Source organism: Macaca fascicularis, chromosome 1 (assembly GCF_037993035.2).
Source record: "Macaca fascicularis isolate 582-1 chromosome 1, T2T-MFA8v1.1".
Taxonomy (NCBI): domain Eukaryota; kingdom Metazoa; phylum Chordata; class Mammalia; order Primates; family Cercopithecidae; genus Macaca; species Macaca fascicularis.
Window position 1 is genome coordinate 167,073,352 of NC_088375.1, and position 9,554 is coordinate 167,082,905.

The following is a 9,554-nucleotide window of genomic DNA, read 5'->3' on the forward strand; positions in this document are numbered from 1 at the left end:
TGCGCATGCACAGAGAAAGGCCATGCGAGGACACAGGAAGAAGGCAGTCATCTGCAAGGAGGCCTCAGGAGAAACCAATTTTCCCAGCACCTTGATCTTGGACCCCTAGCCTCCAGAACTGCAAGAAAATGAATTTCTGTTGTTTAAGCCACCCAATCTGTAGCACTTTGTGATGACAAATGTAGCAAAGTAATACTCCTTGTTTCCTCTTTGGGGACACTGCTTTGATAGTAGGAAAATTCAGGGGATGTTTTGTTCTGTTTTCTCTGCCATAAAGTAAAAAAAGACAGATCTGGGGTTCTGCCCTCCTCTCTCTACATACATCTCAAGAGGATTGCTGGGCCCCTCCAGTTTCCTCTGCCTCAGGGGCTTGTACTGAACCAAAGCTGAGAGACAATTTCTCTTCCTGGCTTTTGGAGGAGCCAAAATTCATTAAGAAGACAGTGCAGTGTGTCCTGGAGTGGGGGAGAGAGCCTTAAGTGGCAGAGGCAGATTCTCTGAGGTACAGAGGTGATAGTGATCTGAGGGGTCAAAAGGGCACTCAAGCCTCCTTTCCTGGCAGCACCACATAGAGTGGCCATTGGACACCTGGCATGGCTGACTACACTCACCTTCTCATGCAATAGAGCACTGGGCCCTCAAAGCATACATGATGCGCATTTCAGCCACTGCCAGCAGGGATCCACGACTGCAGCCACCACTGAGAAGTTTTTCTCTGCTTATGGGCTCTAGAACTGATACTGCTTCTGAAGGGCGTGAGATGCAGTTAGCACCAATGACAGCTGAGACCAAATCTCCCATCAGCCCAGGGAGATGGGGGGCTTATGTTGGATTGAGCTGAACTTAAAGCTAAAAAGAAAGCAATGCGATATTTTCGCACACCCAAATGTGTGCATTAAGAGTCAAATTGACTAGGCTTGATTTTTAGAATTGGGCTACCAAAATACAGGGCAGAAGCCAATTCAAAACAAAGCTGAAAATACATTTTTCAGCAAGAGAGACAATGAGCCAGCAGAGGAGGAATAAGCTATCCAGTGTTTTTCTTTTGGCTCTGCTGCTGTCTCCTGGCTCTGTGTTGTCTCTGTCCAGGACTAATTAAGCTTGTCATCTGCATCAGAGGGATGGGGCGAAGATTAACAAGTTAAGTGGAGAAAGGCTCTTGAAGCTCCTTAGATGAAAGGGGATCTAATTAGCAAGGCCAGCAATGACCGCAGGCAGGCAGGCAGGCAGGCAGGAAGGCAGGTAGGCAGACAGGCAGGCAGACAGGCAGGCAAGGGCAGACTCTGCCCCCTTGCACTTACCAAACAGCTAGTTAGAGCTCCCGGAAGGGGCTTCTGCAAATTCCACTCAAGCCTTCAGCACCAAGAGAAGAATTTTCCACATTTTCTTCCAGTCCTAGAATTCTGAGATTCTTTATGAGTGGAGGAAAAAAAGAAAATGTGTGCACCTCTCTAAACTGATTGAGAGAAGAAAAAGGTACAATGCTCATTCCTTTCTCCTCAGCACAAGCTGATCTGCATGGATAGGAGTTAATGATACACAAGGAAGCAAGCAGAGTTGAGAAGTCCAGCAAGTTCGGTGATGGCATGAGGCAGACATAGGTTCTAATGCTGACTCTGCCACTTACTGGTTATGAAAACCGAGGCCAAACACTGAATAATGTCTCGAAATTCAGGTTCTTTATTTGCCCACGTGGGGATAATACTTCCTACCTCATGGAATTGTATGGCTTAGATTTGTTTGTGCTGAGCACATGGTACCCAAATAAGTGGATGTTTTTATAATGTCAGTCAATAATGCTACCGCTTGGTATGTAATAGGTGCTAGAAATACTGGTTGGCTGAGCCCCTTCATTCAGCAATTATTTATTGCACTATTTATTATGCCCATATTATTATATATGCCCTGGGTGTAAAATGTTGAGCCACGCAGACACAATTCTGCCTTCACAGAGCTGATGTGTATTCAGACGATGATCTCCATAAACCCTCAAATCCTCCCCTCAGTGCCTTGTTTGTACTCTTGAAAGGCATCACTTGAGTATTTTTTTAGTATTTTAATTTTTATTTATTTTTATTTTGATAGTTTTAGGGGTGCAAGTGGTTTTTGGTTACATGGAGGAATAGTAAAGTGGTCAAGTCTTGGTTTCAGTATACCTGTCACCCAAGGAGTGTACATTGTACCAAATAGGTGATTTTTTAAAATCTCTCACCTGCCTACCACCCTCCCCATTTCTGAGTCTCCAACGTCCATTATACCCCTCTGTATGCCTTTGCATACCCATGCCTTAGCTCCCACTCATAAGTGAGAACATGCAGTATTTGGTTTTCCCTTCCTGAGTTATTTTGATTAGGATAATGGCCTTCAATTCCATCCAAGCTGCTGCAAAATACATTATTTCATTATTTTTATGGCTGAGTAGTATCCCATGGTAGATATGCCACATTTTCTTTATCCACTCATTGGTTTATAGGCACTTAGATTGATTCTATATCTTTGCAACTGTGAATTGTGCTGTAATAAACATACCAGTGCAGGTGTCATTTTTATATAATGACTTATTTTCGTTTGGGTAGATACCCAGTAATGGGATTGCTGAAACAAATGGTAGATCAACTTTTAGTTCTTTGAAAAGTCTCTATACTTTTTTCCGTAGAGATTGTACACATTTACATCCCCACCAACAGTGTATAAGCATTCTCTTTACACCACATCCGCACCATCTATTTTTCTTTTAATTTTGATAATGTCCATTCTAAATGGGGTAAGGTGGTATCTCATGGTGATTTGAATTTCCATTTCCCTGATAATTAATGATGTTGGCCATTTGTATATCTTCTTTTGAAAAATATCTGTTCAGGTTGTTTGCCCACTTTTTAATGGGATGCTTCATTTTTTTCTTGCTGATTTGAGTTCCTTAGAGATTCGGAATATTAGTCCTTTGTCAGATGTATAGTTTGTAAATATTTTCTTCCATTCTGTAGGTTGTCTATTTACTCTGCTGATTATTTATTTTGCTGCGCTGAAGCTTTTTATTTTAATTAAGTCCCATTTATTTATTTTTCGTTTTGTTGCATTTGCTGTTGGGGTCTTAGTCATAAATTCTTTGCTTAGGCCAATGTCCAGAAGTGTTTTTCCTAGGTTTTCTCCTTCTAGAATTTTTATGGTTTCAGGTCTTTCATTTAAGCCTTTAATCCACTTTGAGTTAATTTTTGTATATGGCAAGAGATAAGGATCTAGTTTCTTTCTTCTGTGTGTGGCTATCCAATTTTCTCAGCAACCCTTGTTGGATAGAGTGCCCTTTTTCCAGGGTATGGTTTTGTCTGCTTTGTTGAAGATCAGTTGGCTGTAGGAATTTGGCTTTATTTCTGCATTCTCTATTCTGTTCTCTGTGTGTCTTCTTTTATACCAGTACCATACTGTTTTGATTACCATAGCCTTGTAGTAGAATTTGAAATCTGGTAGTGTGATGCCTCCAGATTTGTTTTTTTTGTTTGTTTGTTTGTTTGTTTGCTTAGGGTTGCTTTGGCTATTTTGGCTCTTTTTTGGTTCCATATGAATTTTAGGATTATGATTTCTAATTCTGTGAAAAATTACGTTGGTATTTTGTTAGGAATTGTATTGAATCTGAAGATCACTTTGGGCAGTATGGTCATTTTCATGATATTTATTCTTCCAATCCATTAGCATGGGATTTTCTCCATTTGTTTGTGTCATCTATGATTTCTTTCATTAGTGGTTTGTTGTTCTCCTTGTAGAGCTCTTTCACTTCCTTGGTTAAGTATATTCCTAAAGTTGTTTTTTTGTTTGTTTTTTGCAGCTATTGTAAATGGGATTGAGTTCTTGATTTGATTCTCACCTTGGTCGTTCCTGGCATATAGCAGTGCTATCAATTTGTGTACATTGATTTTGTAACCTGAGACACTACTTAATTCATTTGTCAAATCTAGGAGTCTTTTTCAGGGTTTTCGAGGTATAAGACCATATCATTGGCAGAGACAGTTTGACTTCTTTTCCAGTTTGGATGTGCTTTATTTCTTACTGTTGCCTGATTGCTCAGGCTAGGACTTCCCACTCAAGTATTTTTTTTAAATGAAAATAATTTTAAAAACTGCTCACAGTTATGTTTGTCTAGAAGAAAGAGTCAGTTAATTCTACTTTAAGAATTAAAAGTGATTATTAGTTTAGAACACTCCAAATTAGCCAACAAGGAGTTTAGAATTTTTAAATGCAAATACTGGAGCAAATCTTTTCACCTTTTCCCTTCAGTTCCATGATGTAGGACCCAGAGTTGCTGTTTTACCTGTTATGTAAATGGAAGCCTGGCAGGAATAAAAACAGAGGCAGAAGCTGTCCTGTTCCCAGAGACTGTAAGAAAGACCAGTCCTTCTCAGCACTTCTCACCACTGCCGCTGAGCACAGATTGTTGTAAATATTCAGTTAAGGTCTGTCTCCCACACTGGGCTGGGAGCTGCAGGAGGACAGGGACTCTGACTCTATGCTGGGTTCCTGGTTGAACCTCCCAGGCCTAGTGTCACCTTCTATGCTGGGGCTCATGACAGGCAGCATTCTCTAAAGCTCTGCAGGTGACTGTGATAAGGATTCTCTTTACCTATGTTTCATCTGCTCCTCACAGCTGCCCTACAAGTTGGGTGCTCTTATCAAGCACTTTTTGCAGATGAGGAATATGAGGCATAGCAAGGTTTGTGACTTGACTTGACTTGATTCTATAGCCAGTATGAGTCCCAGAGCCACGCTTGCTCAGAGCACGTGGTCAGGCTCCAGAGTCCTCAGGCTTACCCATTTCTCCCTGCTGCCTCCACAGATGTTTGTGGAATGGGATGGGTGGAGGGTGGGCTGGCAGGAGACATGGGGGAGAGGTTGGTTGGGTACAGCACGGGCCACATTCTAGGCCCATGGGCTTTAGCGGCTCAGATCTAGAACTGCCCCAGGAACAGAGTAGAGTGCAGGCTGGTCTCTGCACTTTAAGCTAGTGATCTTGGCTAGGTTATCTCATATTTCTAAGTCTTGGTTTTACCTTCTGCAAAATGGTGATTAAAAACGAATAAACCATATGGTCAGAACCACCGTGAGATACCATCTCACATCCACTAGTATGGCTGTATCAAAAAACAAAACAGGAAATAACAAGTGTCAGCAAGGATGTAGAGAAATTGGAAACTCTGTACACTGTTGGTGGGAATACAAATGGTGCAGCCACTATGGAAAACAGTATGGTGGTTCTTCAAAAACTTAGGAAAGAATTACTGGGCCCATGCAGTAATTCTGTATCACGCCTGTAAAACTTAGGAAAGAATTACTTTCCTAAGTAAATTCTTTGGGAGACAAGGTGGGCCAATCACCTGAGGTCAAGAGTTTGAGACCAGCCAGAACGGCATGGCAAAACCCCATCTCTATTAATACAGTACAAAAATTAGCCAGGAGTGGTGGTGCACGCCTGTAGTCTCAGCTACTTGGGAGGCTGAGGCATGACAATCGCTTGAATTTGGGAGGTGGAGGTTGCAGTGAGCCAAGATCACACCACTGCGCTCCAGCCTGGGGGACAGAGTGAGACTCCATTTCAAAAAAATAAAATAAATAAATAAATAAATAAAAATAGAGAAAGAAAGAAATGAAAAGAATTACTATATCATCCAGCAATTCTACTTCTGGGTATTTACCCAAAGGAATTGAAAGCAGGGTCTCAGAGATTTTTGTTTACCCATGTTTACAGCAGCATTATTTACAATAGCCAAAAGGTGGAAGCAACCCAGGTATGTATCAATGAATGAATGGATACACCAAATGTGATACAGACACACAATGGAATAGTATACAGCTTTAAAAAAAAAAAAAAAAAAAAAGGAAATTCTGATACATGCTACAACATGGGTGAATACCGAAGACATTAAGCTAAGTGAAATAAGTCAAAGTGCAATTACTACATGACTCCACTTACATGAGGTCTCAAATTCATAGAGACAGAAAGAAGAATGGTAGTTGTCAGGGGCTGGGGGAAGAGGGGAATGGGGAGTTGTTGTTTAATAGGTCTAGAGTTTGTTTTGTAAGCTGCAAAGAGTTCTGGAGGTAGATGGATGACAACAGTGAATGTACAATTCACAATGCACTATGCACTTAAAAACGTTTAAATGGGCCAGGCACAGTGGCTCATGCCTGTAATCCCAACAGTTTGGGAGGCCGAAGCAGACGGATCACTTGAGGCAAGGAGTTCAAGACCAGCCTGGTCAACATGGTGAAACCTGTCTCTACTAAAAATACAAAAATTAGCCAGGTATAATAATGGGTACCTATAATCCTAGCTACTTGGGAGGCTGAAGCATGAGAATCACTTGAACCCAGGAGGCGGAACTATACTTCAGCTTGGGTGACAGAGAGAGAGTCTGTCTCAAAAAAAAAAAAAAGGGGGGGGGTTAAATGATAAATTTTACGCTGTATGCATTTTAACACATTTTTTAAAATAAACTAATAGAAAGACACATACATTAGTCTACCTCCAAGCAGTGTTGTAAGGCTCAAATGAGATAGAGCTTGGCACATACGCTATATTAGTTGAGGGGTTGTGGCCCAAGTACCTTAGACTCTCCCTCAGGACCTTGCATTCTTAGAGAGGGTTTCTATACCTCTGGCCCTAAAGAAGTGGTGAGCACTGTCAGACTTTTTTTGTTTAGAATGGCAGGCCAAGTTGGGATAGGTTTGGTTTTTTTTTTTTTTTTAAAGCAGAAAGGACTTTGGGTGCAACTGCTGACTTCAAAGCAGACACCTCTCACCACCCACAGTCACATGGGGCGTTTAAAATTAACCTCTAGGAAGGGCAGGGCCTGAACAGGGCCTGACGGGGTGGGGCCCCAATTTTTATGTCTCTGCTGGACACTGGTGCTAGTTTGCTCCCAGCTGCTGGAATCTTCCAGTGCTGCCAATAAAAGATTCAGGAATGCTCACCAAGCCAGAAATGCCAGGCTCTGTCCTGGTCAGCACTCAGCACAGCTATCTGCACGAACAGGCCCTCTCTGCAGAACAGGAACAATAGCTCCCATTTAAGGACACCATGGTATTTTGCATGTATTATCTCATTTAGTCCTTACAACAGCCCAATAGAATGAATATTATTTATTTTTGAGATGTGAAAACTGAAGTTCAAAGAGGTAAAGTGGCTTGCCCAATAGTGAGTCGAAGAAACCATAATTGAAATTAGGGCTTGTCCAAAATTGTTATCCTTTCATTATGCTACATTGGAAATGAATGAATGAATACATGAAAATTGTAGAGGTTATTTTCAAATACCTTTACCTAAGGATTTCAAAGCATTTTTCAATAATTCCACCATAATTTATTGCGTATCTACAGTGCAGGCACCACAGAGTATTGAGTTTATAAAGTTGTCCTTGTCCTTATGGGGCTTGCGGCCAACTGGGGAGACAAGTATGTGATAACTAGTAATAGCTAACATTTAATGACATTGCTGGGCTAGCTTTCACATGGGGTTTGTATGTTTAATCCATAACAACAGCAAAAAAAGCTTCTGAAAGAGATACTAATTCCCATTTCTCAAATTAGGATACTGAGGCTTAGATGGGTTAAAAAACTAACCTACAGTAGTATAACTAACTTAGTGCTCCTGGAAGTTTTGACCTTGGACATAACTGCTTGTCAGTGGTCTGCTAAAAAATGAGTACAGAAATTTAGTATAAGTGTTTTCTAGCAATTTGATAGAGTATTTTGTGTCAGTTGAATAAACTTTTTTTAAGTTGGCCTTGTATTTCGTGTGTTCATTTCTTCTTAAAACTTCATTCTTTTTAAGTAACTTGCTTTATTTTATTTTACAAAAGTATTGATCTGCGGTGGATTGGGGGAAAACAACTGCTTCTTTGCCACTGATAGTTTGAGAAGCAATGAAATAGCAAGGAAAAGCAGACCCGGGATTGGATGGGGACAGTCTAACTCCAGAGCATCTGCTTGTCCTCAGGGTTGAAAGATGGCTGCTGCACCTCCAGGCTCTGCATCTGCATTCCAAGGAGAAGGAAAGGAAAGGAGAAGGGCAAAGGGGATAACTAGTCGAGGCCACAAATAGCCACCTTGCTATTTTTCTGTCATGCCAAATTTATTCCCACCACTCTGCCTTTGTTCTTTGTAGTCTCTCTTCTCCAGATACCCAGACAGCTTGCTCCTTTGCTTTGTTCAGACCTGCATTCAAATGTCACCTTCCTCAGAGACACAGTCTTTGATCATCCTGTCTAAAATATGACCATTGTCCTTTTACTCACTAACCGTCTATTATCCAACATAGTAGCCACTAACCACCTGTGCCTACTGAGCACTCGAAATGTGGTTAGTCCAAATGGAGATGTGCTGTAAGGATAAGGCACGCACTGGATTTCAAAGACTTTGTTTCCAAAAAAAAAGAATGTAAAATATCTCATTAATAATTTTTATATTTGTTACATGTTGAAATGATAATATTTTGGATATGCTGTATTAGGTTAAATAAAGTACATCAATAAAATTAATTTCACCTCTTTCTCTGCACTCTTTTAAATACGGCTGCTAGGCAATTTGACATAAGTGACTTTCATTGCACAGTCGTGCACCACATAATGACATTTTGGTCAACAAAGCACCACATATACCCTGGTGACCCCCTGCAGTTGCAGTGCAACACATTACTCACATGTTTGTGGTGATGCTGGGATGAACAAACCTACTGCGCTTCCGGATGTATAAAGGTATAGCAGATACAATTCTGCAGCATACATAACCCACTTGATAATGACAATAATGACTGTTACTGATTTGTGTACTCACTATACTATTCTTATTTCAGAGTGTACTGGTTCTACTTATATCTATTTTAAAATCAACTGTAAAATAGCCTCAGGCAGGTTCTTCAGTAAGTATTCTAGAAAAAAGCATTGTTCTCATAGGAGATGACAGTTCCATGCCCCTGAAGACCTTCCAGTGGGACAAGATAGAAAGGTGAAAAAGAGTGATACTGCTGATCCTGACCCTGTGTACACCTATGCTGATGCATGTGTTCATGTCTCAGTTGTTAATTAAAAAGTTGAACAGGTAGGCCAGGTGCAGTGGCTCATGCCTGCAATCCCAGCACTTTGGGAGGCTGAGGCAGGTGGATCACTTGAGGTCAGGAGTTCAAGACCAACCTGGCCAACATGGTGAAACCTCATCTCTACAAAAAATACAAAAATTAGCTGAGCGTGATGGCGGGTGCCTGTAATCCCAGCTACTCCAGAGGCTGAGGCAAGAGACTCGCTTAACCCAGGAGGTAGAGGTTACAGTGAGCCAAGATTGCGCGACTGCACTCCAGTCTGGGCAACATGCCAGCCTCCGTCTCAAAAAATAAATAAATAAATAAATAAATAAATAAATAAATATAAAGTTTAAAAAGTTCCCCAAAAAAGTTTAAAATAGAAAAAAAAGCCTATAGAATAATGATACAAAGCCAAAAAAAAAAAAAAAAAAAAACTTTCGAACAGCCATACAATGTGTTTCTGTTTTAAGCTGTGTTATTACAAGGGGCC

General features: G+C 40.9%; 1 long non-coding RNA gene across 2 annotated transcripts in view; it reads left to right on the forward strand.

Annotated features, from left to right (window-relative positions):
- The window catches only part of LOC123568364 (uncharacterized), a 39,292-nt gene extending 30,756 nt beyond the window's left edge, over positions 1–8,536 (forward strand). Inside the window, exon 4 of one of the 2 annotated variants that reach the window (XR_010577908.2) lies at positions 7,848–8,536. This is a non-coding gene — a long non-coding RNA (uncharacterized lncRNA). The remainder of the gene's footprint in view (positions 1–7,847) is intronic. The other variant, XR_010577910.2, reaches the window with a different exon arrangement.
- The last annotated feature ends 1,018 nt before the right edge of the window (positions 8,537–9,554 follow it).